Source organism: Leucopleurus acutus, assembly GCF_964270905.1.
Source record: "Leucopleurus acutus genome assembly, chromosome: 1".
Lineage (NCBI taxonomy): Eukaryota > Metazoa > Chordata > Mammalia > Artiodactyla > Delphinidae > Leucopleurus > Leucopleurus acutus.
The window spans coordinates 24,714,773-24,740,990 of record NC_139142.1 but is presented as its reverse complement, the minus strand read 5'-3'; the positions used below and the strand labels follow the sequence as shown (position 1 = coordinate 24,740,990).

At 51.6% G+C, this 26,218-nt stretch overlaps 1 protein-coding gene across 1 annotated transcript in view; it reads left to right on the top strand.

Moving 5' to 3' along the window:
* The window catches only part of ADCK1 (aarF domain containing kinase 1), a gene marked incomplete at its 3' end in the record, with an annotated part of 110,255 nt that overhangs the window by 45,326 nt on the left and 38,711 nt on the right, over positions 1-26,218 (top strand). The window lies entirely within an intron of this gene.

Sequence of the window (26,218 nt, the reverse complement as noted above, 5' to 3'; positions counted from 1 at the left end):
GCTTGCACTGACTGGTTCCCTCTATGCTCTTAGGGGCCCCTCCCATCAGCAGAGGCCTTGGGGGGCGGGTCACTAATATCCTCAGACCGATCCCTGTCCCAGGCAGATAGGGCTGGCCCTGAGGGGTGTCCCCAGCACGGGGGATGAGGGTTAGATGGCGGCTCTTCTGGATCCCATGATTTGCACTTGGTTCTGGATCAGTCCAAATCCCTGGACAGCAGCCAGTGCTGTCAGTGCAGAGGTGAGGGCAAGTGAAGGGGTACCATCCTGGCATAGGGCTTGGCCTGGGTAGGGAGTCTGGGGGACCGGGTAGCTAAGGGAGTGGCATGTGAGGGATGGGACAAGATGTCAGATCTCCTGATCTTCTGGCCAGTGCTTTATCTCTTATTAACAGAGCTTCTGTTTGGCAGAAATCCTCTGTAAATCACTTTTCTATGTGTCCGTGTATCTGTGCCTTGGAAGTTTCTACTATTATTACCACAAAGAAACTTACTTTTTTCTTTTTCTTTTGAATGTTAGGCTTAAGTCCCGAAGGACAGGTCCTGGGAATCAGTCAGGAGTCAGAACTCTAGAATGTGGGGTCATTTCTGCTGCTTCCAAAGTGACTTGGATCTGGAGTGGGTTGGAGATGGTCTCAACCTTGGTCTCCTGACTGCCCTTAGGGCTGTGGGTCCAGGTGCAGTGCTGATCTCGACCAGCAGATGGCGCCTGAGCTCGAGAGTCAGGGAGGGGTGTTGAAGACACGGCCCTTCCTTACAGAGGGGAGCCCCAGTAGCTGGCTGAGATTCAGATGATTTGTACTCCTGGGCATGGTCCATGCTGTGGAGGGAGCCTGGGCTGACACCTCTGACCCTGAATGGGGCAGACACAAGCCTCAGGTACGAGACTGTTGACCATCCTGGTCCCAAGGAGCTCTCGGCTGTGTGTTGGAGGACCTGGCAGGGTTCTTTACACTGACCACCAGCCTATCCTTACGGCTTCCTCGTTTGGAGTAGGAGTCCTCTAAGGGCCCCTGCAGGCTCTAAGAGCATGCAGTTCTATGGTTCAACACGTTTTCCTTCATTTTTCCATTTCTTCTTTCTCTTTGTTGTCTAAGCAGCTTGAATTTAGTGAGAGAGGCACAGAGCTGGAAGCTGTGGCTGCAGCCAAAATGGGTGAGACCTCATTCTGGCCCCTGTAGTCTGGGGTCATCAAGAGGTACACTCATCACTGTAATACCTGGCCATGTAAGTGCCTGCGAGAGAGAGAGACGGAGAGAGAGAGAGGGAGAGAGAGAGAGAGAGAGAGAGAGAGAGAGACAGAGATGGAGAGAGAGAGAGAGAGGCAGAGAGGCAGAGAGAGAGATGGAGAGAGGGAGAGAGAGTGGCAGAGAGAGAGACAGAGAGAGAGAGATGGAGAGAGAGAGAGAGATGGAGAGAGAGGGAGAGAGGCAGAGAGAGAGATGGAGAGAGAGAGAGGCAGAGAGAGAGAGAGAGAGAGAGGGAGAGAGAGAGAGGCAGAGAGAGAGGGAGAGAGACGGAGAGAGAGAGAGAGAGAGAGAGAGAGAGAGGCAGAGAGAGAGATGGAGAGAGGGAGATAGATAGATAGATATTATATTTGGGTGGATAGAAGCTTTCTGAAGCAGGTGGCATCTGACCCAGGATCTCAAAGATGGGTGGGGTTGGAGGAGGTGGAGGTTGGAGGAGGGGATTACTGATTAATGAGATGTGCCCCTGCACGTCTTATGCAAGCAGTGGAAAGCATAAAGTACAGAGAGTGCAGGGTGAATAGTCTTGTTGACTAGTATATGGGGTTCAAGCTGGTGGCCAGTGGAGCCGAGGTTGCAAAGTTGGGGCTGAGGTTACATTGAGAGGGGCCTTTGAATGTTCTTTTCATAATGGGAGCCTGGAGGAGAGGGGCCTGAGCAAAGAAGGACAGAGTGGAGCCGAATTTTCTTAGTAACATGGGAGATGAGGTCATCTTTTACAGGTGGGGAAGGTGGAGGCAGGAGGTTTGAGGTGGGCGGAGAGCTTGGGGGTAGGAGTTACAGTGGGACTTTGGAAGAGATGATGGAACCCTCAGCTGCAATGGGACAGTTATCTTTGGTCATAAACACACACACATATCTCTCCCACCTCCCCAGCACATACAGACAAGTCCAATCTCCTTACAATATATTTCAGTGAATGATCCAGTTTTGTTCATTGTCCCGGAACAGAGTCGTATCAGATAACATTCTTTCGAACCCTTAAATTCTATGAAAAACCAAAGGAAATGAAGTTAGGGGCTGGAGCAGAGCACAGAAATACCTTTGTTAGGGGCAATGCTTCTGCTGCTTCTGTGCTCTGAAAGATGTTTTATCTGTCTTTTACCCCTGAGCTCCCACAGGGTGGGGATCTAGATTTCACCTTGTTTTGTAACTCCCCATAGCTCCCAGGGACAAGGGCTCAGTGTTTTGATGGGCCATCTGACCAGAGTGGCTGTGAGAATGCAGAAGAGAACCACTGTGATTCAGATGGGAAAACGCACCCGTCATTGTTTCACACAAACCTACAGGTACGGGTGGAGGGCGATGTTTCAGTTGTAAGCAAAAGTTCAGAAAAAGAGATAAAGAAGCTCTGCTCCCAGGAACATCACTCATCTCTCAAGCTTGGTGGTGGTGGCAGAGAGAAGGCACTGTTGACGTGAGGACCAGCGGAGGCAAAAGCAGAAGGCGGGCAGGTGAGGCAGGAACTCCTGGCCTGTGCAAGGGGTTCCTGGTGTGGGACCACTGGGTGGGGGCCGTGCAGAGACTGGAACAGGGGCTTGGGTGGAGGCCTCAGGGCTGGGGGAGGGGACCGTAGGCTTGGAGAGTGAATGACCGGCTCTGGGCTGAACCATATCATTTCTGCATGCCTGCACACAGGACTTCTGCTGGCACGCAGAGAACTTTGTGAGAACTAGGAAAAGGTGCCTGAGCTGGGCATCCCTTCCCCCAGGTGGTGACCGCTCTACCAGGGCTGGATTTTTATTCTTCTGTTAGTCAGGATTGGCCAGAGAAACAGAGCCAGTAGGGTACATGTATGTTCTTTTATCTGATAAATAAATAGTGATTGATTGATTGATTTTAAAGAGTTGGCTTATGCAGTTATGGAGGCTGGCAAGTCAGAAGTCTTCAGGGTGGGCCATTGGGCTGGAGACCCAAGAAGAGCTGATGTGCATCTGCTGGCAGAATTTTCTTTTGCTTGGGGAGGTCAGTCTTGTTCGATTCAGGCCTTCAACTGATTGGATGAGGCCCACCAATATTAAGGAGGGCAGTCTGCTTTACTCAGAGTCTACTAATTTAAATATATATCTCATCCCCAAACACCCTTACAGAAACATCAGAATAATGTTTGACCAGATTTCTGGGCTCTGTGGCCCAGCCAAATTAACACGTAAAATTAACCCTCATGGTTCCCCACGCGGCCCTTCGCTTGGCTTGCACATTTGTACCCTGGGTCCTGCTTTCACACGGCCCTTGAGCTTCTTTTTGAGCCTTTGAGGTAGGCAGGAGCCAGACTGCCTGTTGGTTTACTGTCTTTGTGACCTTGGACATGTTACGTATCTTCTCTGTCCCTCAGTTTCCTCATCAGTAAAATGGGGATGATGACAGCACCTGCTTCACAGGCTTGCTGCAGGGATTAAATGAATGAATGAATGTGGAGCACTTAGAGCATGCCTGGCACAGAGCAGATGACCAGCAAAGGTTAGCTGTTGTTTCTGTGTTGCGCTGGATGCTTCATATGTGCGAGGAACCAAGGTTCTGGGAGACTTTAAATGGTGGAGTTGGGTCTTCAGCCAGGTTTTCTGATACAAGGTATGGTCCCAGATACTATTTTACTAGAAGAATCGGCCTTTCTCTTCCCCTTCCTGATTGGTACCCAGCATTCCATCTAGTGGCCAGCCCCTTCCCTCCCACTGTTGGAAACCTCGCACAGGCTGCCTTGGAGCCTGTCTCCTGGGCTTCTTGAGCACCACCCTCCCAACAGACCCCCACGTTGGGGGCTGCTGGCAGCTCAGCGGGCAGTTTCCTGAGGCCCGTCAGCAGCACCTCCCATGTACTGTTGGTCTGATTCCGTGGAGGAGGTGGAGCCACGGGTGCCCAGGGCCATGAGTCGGCGGCTGTGCTGTGTCCAGGACCCACCGTGCCTTCCTCACTTGCAGGAAGGCAGCTGGACTCAACTTCCCTTGTCCTGGAGGAGGTGGGTATGGGATGTGCGCAGGGCTGAACATGCCCTGGGTTGGACTAGGGCTAGAGAAGAGCTTAGGACAGAGGTAAGAGGAGCCCCTCCTGCCCCCGGGGCTGATTCCACCTGGGGGCCCGCAGCTGGCAGAACACTTTCCTCCCTGATGACACAAGCCTCCGTGCTGTCGTGTTCCTTGCTGCCTTCTTTCCAATGCTGACCCAACTCCTCCCTGCCCGTCTCGTATTTGTTCACACATATTTATGGAGCGCTCCTCTGTGCCAGGTACCACGCCAGCCCCTGGGGGTCCGTGCCCTCTGGGGCTCCTGCCCTGTTCTCGCACACACTGGCAGGGGCCGGGCCGAGGTCGGCTCACCCTTTACCACCCCTGGGCTGCTCTGCTGGCCTGCAGCTGAGGCCCACCCTGAGGGCTTCAGCTGTCTGTAGAATTGCTTCTTTCGGTCTTCTTCTGGCGTCTGATTTCTTTGTCTCCCCAGACAGCACCCCTCCTCCCCAAGGCTACCGTGTGAGCGTTCTGGGAACGGAACAGAAGGAGCTGGAATGCGGGGTGGGGAGGGAGAGGGGGAGGGGACGGGGGGAGCTGACCACCCTCCCTCCTGACCTGGGCTCATCCAGCCTTCCCAGCAGCTCTCAATAAAAAATACATTTATATTAAAAACATAATGAAGAATAGAAAAACATTTTGCCCCCAATAATGCTGAACATCAAAAGGAGATTTTTATCAATTATGAGAGAGATTTTGGCCATAAAATGGTAATTTAACGAGTGGGAGATGGATGGCGGGAAGCATTCCTGTCAGCCGGGACAGATGGCGTGCCATTAGTCACTGGGTGAGAGACTGAGGCATCCACACTGGCCCTTCCTCCCCAGGCCTCCTGGCCCGGCTCCACCTCAGGCCCACACCCCTCTGCAGGCCTCCTCCTCTGGGGTGGGCGGGCGCCCATGCTGGTCTCTGGGGCGCCTACCGTCTGATTCTTCTGTAGCTCCTGGGTGAACCTTACCCAGCCTGGGCCACGTCCCTCTCACGCCTGTGGAATGGAGGCCCCCGGAGAGCAACTCAAGTGCTGTCCCCCGCCCCCTGCTTTCTTTCTAGCCCCGTTGGCCTCTCCACTCTTCACACAGCTGCACCCTGGCTGCACAGGGTTTTCCCATCAACCTGCATTTGTACCTCAGGCCTGTCCTCTCATGGCCCTCCTTTATTTCTCAGGCTCTTTATCATCCTTTGATAAAGGATGATGAACAACACCGTGCGCGCGCGCGCGCGCACACACACACACACACACACACACACACACACACACACACGTGAATGCCGGCCAGGTATCAGGCATTGCTTTAAAGCTTTCACATGGATCAACTCACTTCTCACTAGAACCCTCTGAGATGGATACCATTATTCCTTATTTTACAGGTAGGAAACTGAGGTACAGTGTCTGGTGAAGTGGGCCCCCGGGCCTCCTCATGTACTCCCAGCCAGGAGTACTTTGCGCTTCCCCCGTTGCAGTTCTTTGTTGTGTTAGGATCGGTTGCTTTTCCATCTTGAGTCCCCTTCGAGGCCTCGTGTGGGCTCTGCGCAGAGTAGGTGTTAGTAATGTGGTTGGGTTGACTTGTAGAACTACTTCAGATGCCCCTGTCCCCTTGAACTGGGCGGTCCTCTCACTTCAGCCTGGTCGTCTGGTCATCTCAGAGCTTGGTTTATGTTCTCAGGATGGCAGGTCTCTTCCCACTCATCTAGGGGTTTCCTCAGAGCTCTGTCCAGTGCTTGGCACACAAAAGGTGCTTAATAATGGATTATAACACGCGCTGAGACACTCCATCCAGCGTAGGACATCGTGGTGTGGGGTTGTAGGGCCTGGGGTCCTTGGGGTAGCCAGCTCTGCGCCTGGCTCGGTACTGGCCCCCTTCTTCCCTGGGACGTTCCCCTATGAGCCTGTGGAGGGCTGGGCGAGGGTGCGTCTGGGGCTATCTAAACTACGGGCTGAGAGCCTTCCCTGGCGGTCCAGTGATTAAGACTTCGCCTTCCAATGCAGGGGGTGCAGGTTCCATCGCTGGTCAGAGAGCTAAGATCCCACATGCCTGTGGGCCAAAAAACCAAAACATATAACAGAAGCAATATTGTAACAAGCTCAATAAAGACTTTAAAAATGGTCCACATCAAAACCGCTCTGGACCTCCGAGGGAGCTAGACCTCACATTTCCTTTATCGGTCAGGCGCAGAGAGGCATACATCCTGAGTGAGTCTCAGCTGGGCTCAGAGAGGAGCGGGACTGGTATTTTCACCGTGGGCAGCAACACAGTGGAAGCCCCCACGTGCCTATCGCTAGGAGCCATGATGTAATGCTGGGGCAGCTACACGCTGGAATGACGCTTGTTGAGAGTGAGGCACGTCCCTGTCACGTGTCCAAGACACACAGCCACAGGGAAGGAACCTGGTCCCCCAGCACGAAGTGGAACTGGCTGAGAGGGAGGGCGCAGGGCCACACCCTCCAGTGGAGCTCCTCCCCCGCAGGCCTCCTCCTGCTGCCGCTGCTACTCACAGGGCAGAAGATCATGGCTTGAGCAATGGTGATGGCCCCGTAGATATTACACAAGGCCTGGAACTTCTCATCTCTGCTATTGCACAGGACATAATACTGCTTGATGGTGTCCAGTGTCTCCTCCTCGTGCTTCAGTTTGATGATGTTTGGGTCTGGGACCACTTTCTGGGCACATTTCCAGACAGAGTCTTCGAAGGTGGCAGAGAAAAGCAGCATCTGGCAGTTCCTGGGAAGCATCCTGTGAGGGAAGGCCCAGGTGTTCGACATGACCCCGACCCAGTGTTTCACTGCAAGGAACAGAAGCACAGCCTCCCCAGGCTTGGATGACCTGCGTCCCCAGGAAGGTGGCAAAGCAGGGAGGAGCACTGCAGGGAGGAGGGAGGAGCAGACGTGGGGCAGGGACGGGTGGTGGTAGAGTCCCTAAGTCTCCTTCCTCAACCCAGGCTGGGGGTATGGTCAGTGCGACATGGAAATGGCCCACCAAACAGATGCCTCTGAAAGCTGCAGCGTAGAGAACCTGGCAGGGCCGAGAAGAGGAGGGTGAAGTAGAAGGAGATGATGCTGTGGATCAGGAGGCCGAGAAGCTCCTCCTGGCTCAGGAGCTCCTACCTCTGGATGCGGATGCTCTGATCTTGGTGGCCCTGAGTAGCTTCATCACGTCAGCCTCATCCAGAACAAACACCTTGATCTTCTTGGGGTCAATGAACTTGAGCTTGGAGCACCAGTCCAGAACGGTCCCGGGGGTGCCAATGACAATGTGCTCACTGATCTTCTGACCTCTTTCCACTGTGGAGACAAGATGTGTTCTGTGGGTACTTCCGTGGCTAAACCCGCTTTCAAAACGAAAGCCTCCTTGCCCATCCTTCCAGGGCTAGAACAAGTTAATTCCAGATTTCCAACCACAGGGGTGTTACCCAAAAGTTTTGTGTTCTTCTACTATAAAATGGGCATGACACCTATCTCACTGCACTGTAGTCAGGATGAAATCCTACACAGTCAACCCTCCATGAGTGTTAGTTTCCCTTTTTCTACTTCCTCCTGTAATTCCCCATCACCCAATTCTTTCTCGTTAGCATAACACTTATTCTTTTTATACCATCCCTTCACTCATGGTTCATTGATTTCCTTATAAATTGGTAGTTTTGAGTCCTAGCATCCTGGCCCAGTGATTTTTTGCTTTGTTAGATATTCTAATTGTGTAGACAGTTTTCCTAAGTACAAATTCTCTTTGATTGAAAAAAACACATTACTCTCAAACTATAGCTGGTGGGAGTTGAAACTGATATAACCATCTATCAAAATTACTAATGCATGTAGCCTTTGACCAGTGCTTCCACTATTACGAATCCATCCTGTATGTACATGAATATGTGTGAAATAACATATATGCAAGGATATGCATTCATTAAAACATAACTAAGCAAAATATGATGCACCGAATGGATGACACCAACAAAAGTATAAAACTGTTTAGGAACTGATGTGGAACAATCTCCAAAATACATTATTAAATGTGAAGAAGAGGTTGCGGAGCAATCTGTATACCAATAGGGGCAAAAAAGAATACATGTAATATATGTAAAAAAAAATGGTCCACATCAAAAAAAGTCTTAAAAAAAATAAACTACAGGCCGAGGCTCAGTCAGGGTCTGGCTTCTAGAAGGAGCAAAAGGATCATTTCTGAGGCAGCGTGGCATGAAGGTTAATAAAATAGGCTCTGAATTCAGAGGGCCTTGCACACATCCCAAATGCTACCCTATTCTAATTGTATCATTAGTTCTTTCTGAGCCCCAGTTTCCTCATCTGTAAACAAGAGTGGTAATAAAACCTTTGTATTAATAGGGCTGTGATGAGGATTGAAAGATTAGCCCATGTAAAATGCAGTGCGCAGCGTGCGGTGAATCCCAGTGGCTGTTAGCTGTGGTTGTCATGTATGAGGTTGTGAGGAAGAACTGAAGCAATAAGACGGGACCCTCAGATTATATCCAGCACCTCACCTGGTACTTGGATCCTCCTGGGGTTTGACGAACACTGGATCTTCTCGTTCAGCCCTCATCTTCCAGCGGCAGCTGCTTTAGACACAGGTTATCCAAGAGCGTCACTAACTCATGCGTTGTAGGGTTTAGAAATCATCTTGTTCAACCCCAGTTTTTCACAGATGAGCAAACTGAGGCTCAGAGAGGAGAAGTAACTTGCCCAGGGTGGTACAGCTGCTTAGTGGTAGAAGCAGGCCTAGAACCTGGGTCTCATGACTCCTGATCCAGGGCTAGTGCTCTTGGACTGTTCTGTTCAGGGCTGGAAGCTTAGTGCCCAGAAGGAGAGGCCCCGCACAGGAAACGAGGCCGGTCTTGTTCTCAGCGAAACCCAGAGGGCCTCAGGTAGCTTCCATCCTACTTGGGACCTTGTAGTTTCCTGTGGACTTTCAGGAAGCTGTATTTTCCTAAGTTCATCCCTCAAAGGGATGGATTCTCTTCTTCGTATCCTTCTATCAGTCCTTTTCTGTGCTTTGGGGAGATTATACCCTTGCGCTTACCAGTTCACCTTTGGCCCACAGGCCATGCCTGGGGTGCTCCCCTTCTCTGGGATCTGTCCTGCAGGGTGGTGCCCAAACCCTCTGCTTAGCTGCTGTGTCTGGGCTGTTCCGTGGAGAAAGAAAGGGCCTCAGCTCATGGTGGTCCCACTCACTGACTCAGGAAGTTTGGGGCGACCACTTGCTGCTTTGCTCACTCAGAAAATACAGGTTTGTTGAGCAGCTGATAGGTTCTTACCTCTGTGCCAGTGCTGTGGTGGATACAGAAAATGTCAAAGCCACGTCACTCCCTCCCGCCCGCCCCCCCGCGCCCCCTCTCCCCCGCCAAAGCCAGGCAGACAGAACAATACACAGAGGGAGTAATCAGAGAACAATCAAGGCCTCACCTGTGGGGCTGATGAAGGAAGAGTTTGGGGGAAGTTCAGAAGGGGATTCTTGGAGGAGGTGGGCCTTGAGCTGGGCCTTAGAGGATGAGTAAGATTTAAGGAGGGAAAGTACGGCAGCACATGAGGCCGGGCAGTGTGGTGGCGAGGGCTGACCACAGCTTGTTTTGTGCCAAGAGCAGACCAGTGGGGTTGGAATGACAGGGAACTTCGTTGGGGTGTATTAGTTTGCTAGGGCTGTTGTAACAAAGTACCACAAACTGGATGACTTATACAAGAGAACTCTATTGTCTTGTAGTTCTGATGACTGGAAGTCCAAGGTCCAGGTGTCGGCAGGGGTGGTTCACCTGAGGGCTGTCGGGGAGAATCTGTTCCCTGCCTCTCCCCTCGCTTCTGGTGTTGGGAAGCCAATCTTTGGGGTTCCTTGGCTTGTAGAAGCCTCACCCTGATCTCTGCCTTCGCTCTCACCTGGCGTTCTCCCTGTGTGTGTGTGCACGTGTGTGTGTGCGCGCGCGTGTGTGTGTGTGTCTGTCTCTGTGTCTGAATTGCCCCTTTTCATAAATGCGGTCATGTTGGATTAGGGGTCCCACCCTATGCCAGCATGACCTCATCTTAACTAATTACACCTGCAAGGACACTGTTTCCAAATAAGTTCATGTTCTAACCCCCTAACTGGGGCTTAGGACTTTAACACCTGCGTATTCAGAGGACACAAACCAACCCATAACAGGTGGGTGCGTTGGGTCTTTTGTGGTTGTGAGGATCAGAACCCCAACTTGATCGAGCTGAAGCAAAAAGGCAGGTGTCCTGGCTAATGTAACCACATCTTAGGAAGGCTTGGGGTGGAGTTGAGCCTGTGAGCCTTTGGGGAGCTCTTCCCAGACTCTTCTCTCTGTCTCTCCACTTCTTCCTGCAGGTCAGCTTCATTCATGTTCCCTCCATGACCACCTGGCACTGGAAGCTCTCAGCCTCACCTCTTTCCATCTGTGGCCCCAGGAGGAATGCCCCCCACCACTCTAGTTTCATTTTATAAAATAAAGTGTCCTCCTTCTTCCCCCCAATTCATGTCTATCTGGAACCTGAGACTGGAATAAGGTTTTTGCAGATGTAATTAGGCAACTTAAGATGAGTTTACACTGGATTAGCGTGGTCCCCAATGACTGGTGTCCTTATTAGAACACCACGTGACAATGGAAGCAGAGATCTGAGTGATGTAACTATAAACCGAGGAACTCTGAAGATTGCTGGCAGACAGCAGAAACTAAGAAGATGCAAGGGAGCATTCTCCCTTAGAACCTTCAGAGGGAACGCAGGCCTGCCAACACCTTGACTGCAGACGAGCTGAGCTTTTAGAACTGTGAGACAATATTTCCGTTGTTTTAAGCCCCCCCCAGTTAGAGGTAATTTGGTGTGGTAGCCCTAATTAGCAAATACAGTTGTCTGTTCCATACGGACCAATCACTGTGGTTGGAGGAGGTGGGGTCTGTAAGATAATTACCCGCCTCATTTAAACCCCAAGGTTTAGAATTGGGGTAGGGTGGGAAGCAGCAAGGCAGAAGAAGGCATAAAGATGCGTAAGGCCAGCAGAACCGGAGATGTTCATGTCAGCGGATGATAATGTTAGTTTCTTTTTATTTGGTACTTGCTGTGTAGTACACATTGGCAGGATGTTTTACAGATATTGCTTCTAACCCTTAACAATAATTCTGCAAGTGTGATAGACTTTGCCGTTCCAATTTTCCATATGAGGAAGCAGAGACCCTGAGAGGTTAAGTAACAGCCACAGTCACGTAGCTAAAGGGAGCGGAGCCAGGCTTGGAACTCTGTTGCCTAAGGCCTTGCCCCTCCTGCATTCCAGCTGCCAGCCCTGAGGAGGGACTGGTTCTCGGAGGGCGTTAGAGTGGACATAAGTGTTGGGCCTTCATGTGTAGGCTTTAGGGGGTGGCCACAGGCCCCAGGAAGTAATGTTAAGTCAAATCAGCTAATAGCGTGTGTGTGTGCGTGCGTGCGTACGTGTGTGCAAGCTCCCGTGACTGATGGAAAAAGACATTTCGGGCAGAGTTAGCCAACATTGCAGGATGGATGGAGGGGCCCAAGGCAGGAGCTGTGGGAAGGGGCTCTTTCCATCATCCGCATATGGCAGAGGTGAACTCTCCCTACAGAGCCTTTTTTTAGCTGTCTCCTGGGGCTTGGGCAGGGCCAGTTTCTTCTCTCGCCATCCCCCTGGAGCTCCGAGCAAGTGTCCCGAGCTGGGCAGCGAGTCAGGAGGCTACAAGCCAGAGGATGAATGCCACGGTCACTGCTCTTGAAGGAGCTGGCCGGACAGCTGACCCCATGCCCTCTGGGACCACTGGAGGGACTGCAGGGTCCTCATCTTCTCCTTGAATGAAATTGTGGCCTTTCCTCCCCTTCCCAGGGAGAAGGGGTGGGTCTCCACTTGCATCCCTCAGGGCTGGGGTTGGTGGTGTGGGCCGGCTGGATGTGCTCGCAGTGGTTTCTGTCTCCATGTGAGCCAAGCATTTGTCTTTACTGGTGATGGCTGGTGGAGAAGCGATCTGGAGGAGTCCCAGGTTCTGCCCCATCCTACAGTGAACATAATTGCCAACCTTGGCCCAGTGCTCATGGCGTGAGAGGTGCTCATCCTAGTTGGGGGTTCCCAGAGTATGACTCCAAGAAAAGGGTTCCAGTGCAAGTGGTTTTGTGGGAAGCTCAGGGTCTTCCAGTAGGAAGTGGGAACGTGGTCCAGGGAAGAGAAGTCAGCCGGTGGCTGTGTGCTCTTAAACCAGCTGCGCCAGTGGGTGAATGAAGGTGAATGCTGTGGGGAGACTGGGAAACGGTGCTAAACAGTCACCTTAGAATCATCCCACTCAAAAGCCAAAGGAGAAGGTGGGGTGTTTATACACCAGCTTTCTAACTTCCTGAGTGATGGCTGCTCCAGAGGGCTGTTAATTCCTGCGGCTTTGGAGGAGGAGTCCTCAGGCACAGATGCAAATACAGAGAATTGCAAATCAGGCCAGAGAAGGAGGAAAGATCTGAGGGAATGGGGGGACACTGGCAAACTTTGCAGGCATCATCTCCTGTAATCCTCACAGCTGCCCTATGAGGGGAAGTACTGTTATTATTCCCGTTTTAAGAGGAGCAAACCAAGACCAGAGAGGTTGAGTCACATGCTTGAGGTCACACAGAGAGTACCAGGCAGAGTCAGGAGCAGAAGCCAGGGCTGACTGCAGAACCCAAGCTCCTAACCACTGCGTTCCCCTGTTCTCTGTAAGGACCCCTGTGCTTTTCACAAGGTTTCATGCTTCTGGCATTTGATGGATTCTCCCAGCATTCCTGAGTGGGAGGCGGGACAGGCAGATGGGGAACCTGGCAGGTCAAGGAACTGAATGTTTATTAAGTGTTTTCTCCTTCCCTAGCATGTGTTAGGTGTTTTCAAACACAAGGTCTCACTTAGTCCTCACAATAGCTCAGCGAGGTAGGTATCCCTTTCCCCATTTTTTCCAGATGTAGAAACTGAGACTCAGAGACGCTAAGTAACTTACTCAGTATCACACAGCAGGACAGTGGCTCAACTGGGAACTGAACCTTAGTGTTGTCTGACTCCAGAGACGCATACACTTCATGGAGGCGAGGGGCTGGTTCAAGGCTGTGCTGATGGGCCTGTGGGACCCAGTCTGCCTCTGAGGGCCATGCTCTTGCCTCTGACATCACCCCAGTCTTCCCCCTTGCCTTCAGCCCTGGGCTGGCCCTGGGCCTATGTTGCCTCGAGAGCCAATCAGATGGTAGCTGAGGAGGTGCGCTAAGGAGCCTGCTGGGAGGTCATCAGGCTCTCCTCTTCATCTCACCTCTGGACAAGGTGCTACCCCTATGTGTGTGCAGGCAGGGACTGGTGTTGGGGGAGTGGGCTGCTCCCCCATGGACTTCTCCAGCTAGGAGCCCCCCTCTCCTCCCACTGCCCCCGTTCGCTGTCTACCTGATGCTGCTCCTTGGCAGCAGAGGGAGGCAAGCCCTCCACATCCGCCTGATTTATGTTCATCGTTGAAACAATAATGTTTAATCTGGAAAGGGCTAATCAATTTTTTATGCTGATTATGAATAGGCCAGCTGTGCCTGCTTCTTTATTCATGGAGCTTTAGGAACAAGCCCATGTCCCGGGCCAGGCTCCCCTGGTGAGTTCTGCTGTAGGGGCCCAGCTTCAAGGAGTGGTGCCTTGGCTGCCTGGCCTGTGCCACTTTGGAGGTGACTCCGTGTGTGTGCGTGTGTGTGTGTGTGTGTGTGTGTGTGTGTGTGTGTGACCAGAGAGGAGAAGCTGACTCCAGGTGGAGAACTGGATGTAGTGTGCATGGGTGCATGTCTGCCTGTGTAGAGGGTGGGATGGGCTGGGGAACAATTAGGGGAGCATTGGATGGAAGGTCAGTGTCACAGGGTCATAGAAGTGGGAGGGCGATCAAAGATCAAGTACCCTGACACCTCCTTTTACAAGTGAGGAATTAAGACCCAGAAAAGGTGAAGCAACTTCCCTAAGGTCACGCTGCTGGTTGGTGGCAGAGGTGGGGTTAGACCTCCCTACTCGGAGGACAGAACACTTTCCACAGCAGTACAAGCAGGGCAGAGTCAGAGAAAGGTACTGTGTGGGCTGCTCTCCTTGAGTTATTGACATCATACAACTCTGACATCTCGGAGGAGCTTGTATTTTAGGTACAGAATGAGCTGTAGATGTAACTTAATGAGAGGTTAAGACAGGCTGAGAGAAAGTTCTCTGAAGTTTGGGCTACAGTTTTCAGGTGTTCTTGGAATCAGGGAATAGGGTCTTAGGGAGGGGTGAGTTAGGACGCTCTCTGAAAGAGGAGAAACCTGAGTGGGGCTTCAGTGCTGTAAAAGGAGAACGAGCAGAAAGGCCTGGAGAGGGCCTTTGGGCGGGTGGAGAGGCGTGAGCTGACGGGCAGAGGCAGGGCTGAGGATCTCAGGGAGGCGTCTGGATCTGAGCCAGACCAGGGAGCCTGTACCTCTGGGCCTGGGTGGTGTGGCTGCCCCACAGGCTGGGGTCCCGTGTGTGGACCCTCCGGCTCCCTTCCAGGACGTCACCAATCTTTTGCTGATTCGTTTATTGGCTCAGCAGATGTTTACTGAGCTCTGCTGTGCGGGAGCCGGGGGTTACGTGCATGAACAAGCTGCCGTCGTGGTGCTCGTGATCCAGTTGTGGGGACGGCAGATGCTAAACAAGCGACCAGGAAAGTGAAAATCTAAAGACACTTGTGATAAATGCCGCGACAGAGGAGGAGTGCTCTGAGTGTGGGGCTGGGTGGCCTTTCTGAGGACGTGAGGATTAAGCTGAGGCCAGAGGGTAATTAGGGGAAGGGGAGGCAGCACAGAGAACAGAGAATGCAGAGGCCTCAGGGTGGGGAAGACAGTGGACCTGCCTGGGGGCAGATAAGGGGTGGTAGTGGCTGGACAGAGAGACACCCTGGAAGATGAGGCTGGAGAGGTTGGCACTGACCGGCTCCCTGCAGAGGACGGCGCAGTCCAGCCTGCAGGCTTGCAGGGGATCAGGGTGGATCTGGGCGACCAGTTACAAGGCTCCTGTGGTTGTCCAGGCAAGAGGTGATGGTGACTTGGACGAGGCGTGGACAGACATGCTTTGGAGGCTGAATCAACAGGACTCAAGGATGAATCACGTCGTGGGGGGCCAGGGAGAGGGAGGTGCCACAGTGGACTCCTGGGGTTCTGACCACAGCACTGGAGGGGACGGTGAGGAGAGTGTGTTAGCAGGTCAGCCTGCAAGCAGTTTGGGGAAGGGTCTTTCTACAGGGCTGGGGTTTGCACAGTGGCTCCCTCTCTCCTTAGTGGTCAGAGAAGGCCAGAGAGTCCACATGGGTTTGAGTAATTTGGGGTTCAGCATTGAGAGGCTGGGATCCAGCATTGCGTTCCTGGTTTCCAGATATTAAAAACGTACCCTGATCTGACGTGAACTGTAGGACCGTGTGTGTGTGTGTGTGTGTGTGTGTGTGAGTGTGTGTGAGTGTGTGTGTGTGTGTAACGGATTTTGTAGAAAGAGAAGCTGTTACTTCAACAGCTGGAAAAGCTTCTGCAAATTAACTATGTCATCAGCATTGTGATGAGGGGTCTCTCATGGGCCCCCACTGCTCCTCCCATCTTTGGTGTGTGAGCCGATGACAGGTAGTTGTGCGTGAGGACTGAAGCTCCTTGGGAAGAGGGGAAGATGCTGTTTCAGCCAAGCAGGTTTTAGGGTTTGGCCTGGGGGCTGGGAAGGAATGACATGTAGGAGGCAGCTGGGGGAGCAGAGGACGCCTTGCCCTGGGAAGAGGGTGAGGACAGGACTGTGCCACCTGGCACAGCAGAACTGGAAGCAGTTATGTGCCCTTCCTGTTTCCACATCTCAGGGTTTGCACTTGACCTGTGTTCCCCCCACTGCCAGTGCAACCTCTTGTCACATTCCCCAGCTTTCTAGCCCTTTCTCTGTCCTGAGAAATGCAGCAAAACAATAAAACCCGACTTGTACTGAGTGTTACACTAATGCTCTATTTCAGGGCCTGTTTTAGGTTCCTATTGCTGCTGTAACGAATTACCACCGATTTAGTGGCTTAAAACGATACACGTTCATTATCTTGTTGTCCTGTGGGTCAGAAGCCCTGAAATTCAGGTGCTGGCTGCTGCGTTCCTTCTGGAGGCTCTGTGGGAGAATCTCTTTGCCTTTGCCAGCTTCTAGAGGCTGCCGGCATTCCTTTGCTTGTGGCCCCTTCGTCCATCTTCAAAGCCATCAGCATAGCTTCTTAAAATTGTTCTCTCTCTCTTGTCCTTTCACCTCTGTTTCTGTTGTCATATCTCTGCTCTGACGCTGACCCTCCTGCGTCCCTTTTATAAGGACCCTTGTGGTTCCATTGGGCCTACATGGGAATTCAGGATACTCTCCACATCTCAAGAGTCTTACCTTCATCACACCTTTGGGGATTGGGATATGGACATCTTTAGGGGGCCATTTTTCTGCCTACCACAGGGCCAGATGGTAAATATTTTAGGTTTTGCAGGCCACACACTCTCTGTTGCAACTACTTAATTCTGCCGTTGCAGGATGAGAGTGGCCATAGACAATAAGTAATGAATGGGCATGCTGTGTCCCAATAAAACTTTATTCATGGTCATGGAAATTGAATTGCACGTAATTTTCACATGTCACAAAATATTATTATTTTGATTTTTCTCTCTTAAAAATGTAAAAAAGTATTCTTTGCTTGTGGGCTACAGAAAAGCAGGCGGTGGCCTGGATTGGCCCATGGGCTATAGTTTCCTGGCCCCCTGCTCTAGATGCATAATATCCTTTAACCTTTAGAACTCCCCTACCAATGGGCATTATTATCACTCCCATTTGCAGAACGTTAGTGCAGCTAAGCAGTTTGCCCAAGGCCACTTGGCTATATGTTGGCAGATAGGGTTAGCCAGGCGTGTGCGTGGTTTCCCCCAAATGTGAGCTTTATCTTCCCCGTAGATCCAGCAAGTCTGGGTTTACCTCCCTCTAAAATTCCTGGACACTGCTTCTGTCACATGCAAAGTAAATCTGGGAAACTTCTTATTGGATGGAACACGCTCAGGTGTTATAGAAAGACCGCAAGGGCTTTGGTACGTGAACCCTCTTGTTTGGGGCTCTGAGGCATAGGAACACAGCTTGGGCTCATTTGCTGTGTGTTATTTCGCCACCTCCCAAAGGCTAAGGAAGTCTGTCCTGACAGCAAATGGTGCCGCTATAAGCAAAGAATGCTTAGGCTTTAGTTGTTTTTTTTTTTTTGCACTACGCGGGCCTCTCACTGTTGTGGCCTCTCCCGTTGCGGAGCACAGGCTCCGGACGCACAGGCCCAGCGTCCATGGCTCACGGGCCCAGCCGCTCCGCGGCATGCGGGATCCTCCCGGACCGGGGCACGAACCCGGACTCTCAACCACTGTGCCACCAGGGAAGCCCTTTAGTTTTTCCCTTCCTATATTTTTGGGTGTAGGAACACCTGAAGGGAGAAGGCCTTTGGGGTTTCGTGAGGGTGAGCCCATCTGGTTTTAGAAGTATGAATGCGAGTCACTATGGCCTGGCTTTCTCCTCCATGGGCATGAGCTGTGGATGAGGACCTCCTCAACCAGGGGGAGACCCGGGGAGCCCAAGTGGGCCTGGATTCCAGGTTGGGAGTTGGTGGTCATCTTCTCTCTGGCTCTCTGCTGTCTCCATACCTTATTCCCCTTATTCATGGTTCACACAGGCTGTCCCCTCTGCCTGGAAGGCTCCTCTTTCCTTTCTTCAGCTAGTTAACTAGTGAACTGGCTCCTCATCCTTCGGAGCTCAGTTCTTTGTCTCCTCCTCCAAGAAGTTCTCCCAGCCTGGGTTTAATCCTCTGGACACAGGCTCTTATGGTACCAGCTACCTCTCTCTTCATGCACTTATCAGAGCTGGCCGTTTATCTTTCTTTGTGATCTCGTGATTAATTCCTGTCTCCCTATTGGACTTCATGTTCCTGTAGTAACTCCGGAGGCTGGTGGCCGTACCCAATTTGGACTCACTCCCCATTGAGTCCCCACTGACCAGCACAGGGCCCTGCACATAGTAGTCACTCAATAAGCATTTGTTGGATGAATAAATGAATGACCTTTAGGGAATATATTCTACTCTGTACAATGGGGGTGATTGTATCTCCTCTACCTTAACCTTAAGAGAGGGTTGAGAATTACATAAGAGCAAGATATTATGCAAATACAAGGAATTACCCATGGTTGAGCATTCAGTGCCTGCAGAGCAAAGATATCCTGACATCCCTTATTCCAACCAAGCTCAAGTTCAACGAAGAGTCCTCACATGGGCAGGCATGCGGTAGAGGGTGTAGAGCTCAACCTGCCCGATTCTTGGGTCTGAGCTCCTGGCACCACCCGTCTCTGGACCCTGGGATGGGGTGTGAGCACTTGACTCACGGGCGCTCTGCAGCTGCACGGACAGCTCATCACCTCTGTACTCTGATCACCCAGGGGATGCCTGCCCTGGTGGGGCCCTGGCTGTGGGAGTCCTCAACTTCATACAGCACTGCCTAGGATCTCTGGTATCTTTACCCCAGAGATCTCTGTCACAGGCAGAGACATAGACCTGTCACCCTGTGCAGCTGGACAAGTTATTAAGATGGGAAATGTTGAAAGATTAGATTTATGACAGCCAATGGTGGGTTATGAACAATAATTTATCAAATGTCAGTGCCTGCAGCCTACGATTTACAGAAGGTTTGCTTAAACTGAGAAGATCTGATTGGACTGTGCCCTCCCCCACCTCTAATGAATGACAGATCTAATGGATGGCTTTCCGGGCTGGCTGGCCACACTGGGTGTTTATCTGCTTTTTATTAATCATTATTATCACAACATTTCCATAGAGTCCCTCTACCCACAGCTCTCGAAGTGCCCAGCCACCTTGAGGGAACTGTAGGCACTTCCGGGAGGTGTTTTAGCTATCCTGGATCAGCTGGAAGGCCTGGAGTCCCCTCACCAGGAAGAGGATGGGGAAATCAGACCTCACATCCATTCATTCACTAGGAAATACATACTGGGCACCAGTTGTGTGCCAGGTGCCTTGGATGCAATGCTGAGCAAAACAGAAGTCTATCATCTAGAAGGAAAGAGGGAGATGAAGCAAATATAAATTGAGGCAAAAGTGCAGTTGTGTAATTGCTCTGGAGGAAGGCAATGAACTCTGAGAATGCACACAGGGAGGCTTCCCTGAGGAGGTGACAGTTGAGCTGTGACTTGAAGCATGGGTAGGAATTCCCTCGATGAAGAATTCCTATTCATTCCTTCTAGGCAGAGCGGATGGCACGTGCAAAGGCCCTGGGCAGTGAGGGAGTATGCTGGTGGTCAAAAGAGGCCATCTCTTCAGGGCAGATGGAGCTTGGGGAGGGCAGAGGGAGGAGAAGGGGCAGGACATGTAGGCAGGGTCAGACCCTGTGGGTCGTGCTAAAGATTTTGGCCCTGGGAAGTTGGTGAAGTAGTTGAAGCAAGAAGTGACATGATCAGTTTATGTTTGGAAAACTCACCTTAGCTGTATGGGGAAGAGGGCTTGGCACAGAAAGGAACATGAGTGGGCAGACCAGTTAGGAGTCTTTGGGTGAAAGAGGATGGTGGCTTTTACTCACTGACAGAACAGACCTGAGAGCCTCCTTGTCCAGTGCTCTTTTCATTAGACCACTGTGTCCTCTTCATGGAGGCATCAGATGGGGCACCCACTACTCCTGCTACAATTATTGGGGGTCTTCTGTAGGCTCTATTCTAGACCCTTTATGTATGTTGTTTCATACAACTCTATGAGGTAGGTACCCAAATTCCCATTTTACAGATGAGGAAGCTGAGGTACAGAGGGATTATGTCACTGCCGAAGCTGATGCACCTTGGAGGCAGAACTTGAGTACGGGCGGTTTGACCCAGAGCTTGCATTGGAATCACTATGCCTTGCTGTGTCTCAGATCCGACTGTCCTGACCAGCAGGTGGGCATTCCCAGGGAGCGTGCCCATGGCCATCCTAGGGTGGGCTGCTCCTGGCTTCTTGCTTCTCCTTCTGTCAGCTACTTGTTACCATCCCGCAGGAGGAAAGAAGCTTGGTCTGACCTGTGACGCCCTCGGCAGAGCCAGGTAGATGATTATCCTGTACCTGGAGGCTCTTCAGCAGATTGGTAAGAGTTTAGCATCGTGCCAGCCTCCTTGCAAGAACTTAGACAGGAATGCTGTTTTGTAATTTCTGGGGAGGACCCTTGTTGAGAAGGGCCTCGGGTTCTGCTGTTGGCCTAGCTTGGCAGTAGCAATAGCTAATGGCTCTGCAGAACCAACACTTTGATCTTTTAGAACCCCAGAAATAACACAGATTCCATGGAAAACAGGTTCTAGGTGTCCTTGAGCTATTATTGTCATTACGATTTTTATTATAATAAATTGTTCTGAGTGGGAAGCTGGAGATGGGGCTGCACCCACCTTGAGGCAGGGCAGCTACTGAGTGGGGAGACGGAGAGACACCTGGGTGCCTTGTCCCCTCCCCTGACCCCCCAGGGTCTACATGGTGATATTGGGGGTCCCCTCTTCTTACCTTGCCTGAAGGTCCTTTCAGGGTTGGGTTAAGCAGTACTGGGCAGGGGGCACTGTCTCCAGCAGGTACTGCTAAAATGCAGGTGTGTTTTTCAGAGGCTGTTGCCTTTTTCTAGTAGGACATTCGGCTGCACCAAGGTCTCCTCATGGCTAGGGACTGCCTGTTTTGTTGGCCCATGTTCCTAGCATGGTGTTTGTCATTTGATGGGCCTGCAGTACATATTCATTGGCTTAGGCTAAGAAATGGCAAATTGGTTTCATTTCATATGTTAACTTTTGTCAGTTGGTAGTGGCTGCGTGGAACACTGGGTTGAGAGAGATTTTGAGGCATCATCTGGGCCCAGCAGGAATGAAGGCTGTGATGGATTCGTGATGTCTGGCAGGGTGTGCTTGGGGTACATTAATCAGCTATTGCTGCATAACACATTACCCCAAAACTTAGTGCCTTAAAACAACAGACATTTGATATCTTACAGTTTCTGCGGGTCAGGAATTTGGGAGTGGCTTTACTGGATAGCTTTGGCTCAGTCTCTTCGTGAGGTTCCAGTCAGAATGTTAGCTGGGGTAGAGTCATCTGAAGGCCTGAGTGGGGAGGGAGGAGCTGCTTCCAAGATGGCCCACTGTCGGCAGGAGGCCTGGCTTCCTTACCACGTGGACCTCTCCACAGGTTGCTTGAGTGTCCTCGTGACATGGCAGCTTGCTTCCTCCTGAGCAAGCATTCCAAGAGAGAAAGCAAGGAGGACATCTTGGTGACAGTCTTGGGAATTGGACACCGTCACTTCCTCCATGTGCTGTTTGCTAGGAGTGGGTCATTAAGTCCAGCCCCTACTTGAGGGGCAGGAATTGCAGCAAAATGGGGTGTCAGCTGATAGGGTGACTGTGAGGTGTCGGGGTTCCTGGTGCTGAGAGGAGGGATGGATTTTCTGCCCAAGGCAGACATCAGACATCGGTGTTTTGGCAGAGTCCTAGCGAGCTAGAGCTCTATTGTCTGCCTCAGGCTGGGGTGGGTATGGTTCACTCCAGCCACTTCATTAGCACGGGGACTTGTCCTTCCCCCCATCAGGCAGCAGTGGATGGCTGCTGGCACCCAGCCAGGCGTGGGCTGGGCCATCTCAAGACCTTGAGAGCCAGATGTTGTTTGCTGCTGATGCCATGGTAACCTGCTTAGGTGCCCTGGGCAGTCTTCCTGGCTCCTAAGTGGGAACTGCCTGGCCTTGGCATCAAGGCCTGGATTTGCTTCTGTCTACATCCGGAGCTGGCCAGTTCAGGGTGTGCTGGATTTCTTAGCATTATCTTTTGGTGATGTCGTTTCTGAATCCAGAATATGTCTGATGTGAATGAGTATGGGGACAACAGGATAGAGTATTTGAAATTGGACCATCTTGGAAAATCTGGGACATCCCCCATCTTGTGACTGATGGGCCAGTCCCCATGAGGCTGGGGCTGCCTGGGCTGCAGGCTCTGGTGGGGCTGGCTAAGAGACCCAAGTGAAACTCCCCCCAGGGGTCATGTTGAGGCTTCTCTAGAAGGTCCTGACTTCCGGCCTCCTTGTTTTGGGCTGAATGAGGACCTGGCCAGTGCTTGGCTGCTTAACGTGGCGTTTTGGAAACATTGCCCGGTAACCTGGCTTTATGGGAATCCTCCTGGTTGATCTTCTGGAGGGTCTCTCACTTTGCCCAGTACCAGGGCATCACGTCACGTGGTCTCTTGATTCTTGGACCCCAGCTGAAGGCAGTCTGCTGACATTTTTTTTCTTCCTGTTTTATTGAGATATAATTGACACCCATCACTGTATTAGTTTAAGGTGTACAGCGTGATGGTTTGACTTACATATACTGTGAAATGATTACTGCAATAAATTTAGTTAACATCCATCATGTCATATAGACATGCTGAAGTCTTAACCTGAGCCCCTGGTGAGCTAAGCCCCTAGGAGGTGACAAATTTCTTCTTGCCCTTCTCCCCCCCCCCCCCACACACACACACGCGCGCGCGCACACACACACACACACCCCAGACCATACAAAGCTAGAGAAACTTTTTCCCCTGATTATTTTTCCTTTTCCAGACAGGGACATGGATATATTTGAATCATGGGCTGACAGTAATTAAAAAGCACATAACGTCATTTTAAAATGTAGTTGTTTTAGTTAATTGATATTGCCGCCAGACCCAGAGGGAGAAAAAAAAGAACGGGAAAGAAAGCCTTAGAAGGGGAGAGAGGTTTCTGCGAGTGACTGGAGGCAGCTGAGGGCCCTGCTTGAATCTAATTGCTGCAAATGCTGCAGGTTGTTTCTGCTAATGGTTTTCTGCTAAAGGTCTGGGGGATGAGGCCTGATTGGAGGGGGGTGACGTTTGTTTCAGCTGCACGAGGGGTAAAATTCTGCTTTCGGGACAGGGTCTATTTTTCCTTACTCTCTATCAGCATAAAGTACTTCCAGCGAACACTTTGAATCAAGGTTCCATTTAGAGATACTTTATTCATATTTAATTACAGCCTGTAGCCCCAATCTTTAATTACGGTTTTTTATAAGCCGGCTAGGAACATTCACTAGCAATCAATAATTGTGTGTGTGTGTTGTGTGTGAGTGTGTGTGGGCACAGGAGGGTGTGGGTGTCTGACGTGCTTCCTGATAAAGGGGAAGAGGATGGCTGCAGGGGCCCCCCGGAGGTGATGGGAATGCATGGATGGGGTGGGGTGGGCGGGGTATCTGCCCAGCAGGTTCCCTGCGCCGAGTGGGTAGTGCATCCTCACTTGCCATGCCTCTTTGCTTCCACTGGTCAAATTGAGGATTTGGGCAAGTCCTCACAGCTGGGCCTCGTTCAGGGTGCTGAATGGGCACCTGGGCTTTGGTGGTATCTTGGGACCCCCCCGACCCCTGGTGGGAGCAGGAAACTGTGGGAGGCCCCCCTCCCCATTCCCTGGGGATATGGGGGACCAGTCTTCCTCTTACCCTGAAGATTGGGACATGCTTGCCTTGACGCGTTCCTCCCCCCGCCTCCCCACCCCCTGCAGCGCTCCTGGCAGCTGTTCCTGCCACACAGCCCCAGTGATGCCACGTCACTCTTCAGTTGCAGTGACTCTGCAGCGTCCCTGCAATGACTCTGATTTGAAGACTGGTTGTCCTTCTCAGAGGACGAGCAAGTGTTCCCAGGGAGCCAGGCGGAGGCTTGGGGTGGGAGTGGGGTCAGATGACCCCCAGGTCACCTTGCCCATCCTAGCTGCCGGAGCTGAGGGTCTGAGTTCACAGCTTTTCTCTAGCAAACATTCTCCTTGGTGCTCCTTCAGGAATTACCAGAGGCTTTCCAAGGAAGTGGTGTTGATCTCATTATGTTACGGACAGGAATGTTGCTGAAGTTCCATCTCCCTTCGGTTCCTGGATCCCAGTCCCAGCAAGAGGGTGGGGAGGAAATGGAACTCTCATGTACTGGCCTCTTGGGGGTACCGGGCACCATGCCCAGGTTTCTTTCATCTATCCCTGCTGGGGCCTGAGAACACACTGTGTCAGTCAGAGCCCCTTCAGTTGTGTGTGACAGAAAACAACTCAAACTACCTTCAGCAAAAAAAAGATATTCTAGGGTGGGCATCCAGGCATGGCTAGACCAGGGGCTCAGCCATTGTGACCAGGATTCACTCTCCCTCTTGACTCTGCTTTCCTCTTTGTTGCTACTGTGTGACCCCTGGTAGCTCCAGGCTTCAAGTTCAATTTTCAGCTTCAAGTTGAGCAGAAAGAAGGAGAAGCACTTCTACAGTTTAAGCAAAAGCAAAACAATTGAGTCTGATTGGACCACTTGGGTCAATCTCTGATGTCATCAGTGTGGCCTGAGGTACCTGGGGTTCTGAATGATCAGGCCAGGGTCTCACCCCACTCTGGAGTAACAGGTGGAGTCCACCTAGGTAAATCCCATTCGTGACATGTGCTTTTATGTGTGAGGCCTTTGGAATAGTAGCAGTGTGGGAGTAGGATGGTCCAGCCATTTCAAAAGGAGGAAAGAGTTGATACAATCCCCCTCCGATAGAAAGAATAGTGGGTTCAGTCCTTCAACAATATTTGTTTAGCACTGACTAGTTCCAGTCCTGTTCTAACTGTAGGGAAGTCAGCAGCAAACAAAACAGAAAAAAATTGCTGCCTATTTGGAGCTGATGTTCTAACGTGCTACAGGGCTGACGGCCCTTTCGTTCTTAGTCTAAGCCCAGGTCCAGGATAAAGCGATCTTGTGTGGAGAGACCCAGGGTGATTCAGGCGGATGGTGTGGGAAGAATCTGGCCCTTAGGGAGCCCAGAACTCACGAGGGAGGGAAAAAGGCAAGTTGGGGAAGGGGGCAATAGGAGGGGTACAAATAAATACCCAATAAGGAAGAAGGGGGATGGGAGGCCAATCTGTACCCATCTCCCGTGACGGAAAAGGGTAGGCCCCTCCCGTGTTGCCTGGACCTTTGGCCCCCGCAGGATGTTGATAAATGGCATGGAGTTAGTGAAAGCTACCAAAATGATGACAGGACTGGAGGGAGTGATTTATGAGATGAGATTAGCAAAGTGATGGTGCAGCCTAGCAAACAAAGGGATGGGGTGGTGGCCGTGGGTCGTGTGACCTCTGAAGTCCAAGGAGAGGAGAGGGGCTGAGGGGTAGGATGGGGTGGCTGCTGCCGAAGGGGGACGAAGAGAGGCAGCAGGGGCACGGACTGAGTGGACCTCAGCATGAGAGCCTGGGTGGTGTGAGAAGGAGCGGAGGCATGTGGCATACATATGCACATTTGCGTGCGTGCGTGCGTGCGTGCGTGTGTGTGTGTGTGTGTGTGTGTGTGTGTGTGAGTGAATGTCTGGCCTTGCCAGAATTGTGAGGCTATCCAGGGAATTCAAGAAATGGAGGGGATGAGAATTTCAGACCTGGACCATTTTGCAAAAGGCTTTTGGGGCCCTTCTTCCCATCTGGTAGAATATTCATATCTGGACCATCTATCTGACCACTCAAGTCAGACAGACCTTTCCTTCAGGAGAAATGGCATTTCTAAGAGGGAAGGAGGGGAGGAAGAAGGGAAGAGAAGATGGAAGAGTAAGGGGTATATGTTCCATTTCACAGAGAAAGTGAGGCGCAGAAGGGGCAGGGATCTGCCCAAGGTACTTGGGGTGGCATCACACCTGAAGACCAAAAGCAGGGCTCTGGTGTGCAGAGACCTCTGCCAGGTGGCTGGGTCAGGAGTGGACTTGGGGACCCATGTTGAGGCTCAGGCAGCAACAAGTGGTAGCTGTTGGGTTTGGAGCCTCTAGCCTGGGCTTCCTTGAGCTTTCCGGATTGGCGGGGTTGGAACATCTTCCATCTGACCCCGGGCTTGGGCTGCCCTGGGCCCAGGTTCTGTTAACTTTTGATCATATCCATATGTGAGAGCCTCGGAGACACAATGGTGAGTAATTAAATAGGTGGATGACGCACGGTTCTGAACACTCGAGATGGCACT